Source organism: Peromyscus californicus, unplaced genomic scaffold, assembly GCF_007827085.1.
Source record: "Peromyscus californicus insignis strain IS unplaced genomic scaffold, ASM782708v3 Scaffold_5__1_contigs__length_169319896, whole genome shotgun sequence".
NCBI lineage: Eukaryota > Metazoa > Chordata > Mammalia > Rodentia > Cricetidae > Peromyscus > Peromyscus californicus.
Window position 1 is genome coordinate 33,295,466 of NW_026294573.1, and position 2,096 is coordinate 33,297,561.

The window sequence follows — 2,096 nt, forward strand, 5'->3', positions numbered from 1 at the left end:
GGCAGAGCTGGAGCCAGGCTGGGGCCTCTGACTGGTGCGGTCCCACCTGTATCCGCCCCGGCTGGACCCTTCATATAAGCTCTCCTGGAAGCCAACTGTAGCTTTTGTCTCACAGGTGCAGAAACCAGGCCCAGACCAGCTCTCCATCGTGAGGAATCAGGGGCCCTTCTGACTCCAAAGCCCCAGTGCTTCTGTGTGCACAGCCCTTACAGCTTGCCTTGCACTCCCCTCCCCTGGCCTCAGTAAGTTTCACATTGGACAAATATTTACTGGGCCCCTAGCACACTCTCCTGCTCTGGGGAGACAGAGCTGAGCAGATGGATAAGCCCCTGGTCCTGCAGAGCCCACAGTCCACCACAGGAGCAGATACTATCTAGTCCCCGGGGCTCAGTACACACTGAGCTAAGCGTGGCCCACGAAGGAAAGGATGCTGTGGGCACAGTACCTCAAGCAGGCTAGAAAAGACACTGTCCCCACTCTCCAGATGTTGAAACTGAGTCCCAGAGACCATCAGCAAATTGTTGGGTCACATAGCTGGAGCAAGCAGAGTGGCAGTGCTATGACCACAGCTGGGTCACTCACTTCTAACAGACTGGTAGGTCTCCCCCACTCCCCCAAAGTCACGTCTGTCTTAGATTCTAGGGTTGATTGATGAGAAGTTTGTGATTGTGGAGGGTCAGAATGTTACAAATCCAGGGCCAAATTATCTTGGGCTGTATTCAGCTCACTTATTAATAGCCTCCCATTGCCCACTTCTTTAAAAAAAATTTTTAAATAGCATTTTATTTATGTGTATGAATGTTTATTTATGTTTATATGTATGTGTTTTGCCTGTGTGAATGTCTGTGTACTATGTGTTTGCCTTGTGCCTATGGAGGTCGCAAGAGGGCTCCTGGAACTAAAGTTATGGATGCTTGTGAGCCACCACTGAACCCAGATCCCCTGGAAGAGCAGCTGGTGCTCTAACCATTGAGAAGTCTCTGTAGTTCCCATTTCCCACTTCTATGTGGTACACCATCTTCGTGATCATTTTGTAAGTCCTGAAACAAACGAACAGACTCCTAGCTTCCACCAGTTCAAAGGCCAAGAATATTATCAGCGAGCATGGAAGCCGGGAGCAGAGGTTCTCTGCACTGCAGTGACCCTCCTACCCAAGGGTCCCACCAGAGTATTTGAAACACACCTCGATTCATGGCTTTCTTTTATTCTGTAGCTATAATGACATTATAAAACGGTTTCCATGTCAGAACATGGTATTTGAGGCAAGCTGAAGCCATGTTCCCAGGACATGGTCACTCCTACAAGGCTCAGAAGTAAACTATTACTCACTTTGAGGTGAGAGCTGTGTTTTGTCTAGACACCTACAGAGCCTGTAGTGAACAGCACACATACACATGCACACCTCTGCCTCTCTCTCTCTCTCTCTCTCTCTCTCTTCTCTCTCTCTCTCTCTCTCTCTCTCTCTCTCTCTCTCTCTCTCTCTCTCTCTCTCTCTCTCTGTCACGCACACGGAGAGGGCCGGGCCCTAGTCCCTTGTTCCTGAACTGAAGTGCTGTCTGGGTTGCCCTGGCCCTGCCTGAATTCAGCTTGCACAGACTGCAGACTCTGACACCCAGATGATATGTTTGCTTCCAGGATAAGTCAGCTCACTTGTCTCTGGTGTTTGCAAATACCAACTCTGACTGCGGCAGAAACTGGTGGCATGATTAGGGTGCAGGTGAAGATCCGCAGCAAGACCCGTGGATCTGGGGCTGGTCACCCCTCTGTGAGGGCTGAGGACAGGGAATGATAACTTGTGTTTGGGAATGTGACCTGGCAGCTCAGAGTACTCCAGGGATGAAACAGCTGCTTCCTGTGTCCCTTGTGCTCGGCTAACTGCAGCTCCCATTCACGGAAGAGTCTAGAGGGCAGAGCTGGGATGTTTTGGGACTGAGGGTTGGGACGTCTGCTTTTAATGGCTCCTGACAGCTTACAGAGAGAAAACAAAGAACAAACAGCTCTCCATCCTTAGGCCAAGGCATGGACCAGGCCTCAGGGACCTCTGATAATCTGGGGAAAGGCTGTCACCTTGTATGGAGGCCAGAATGAAGTGACCA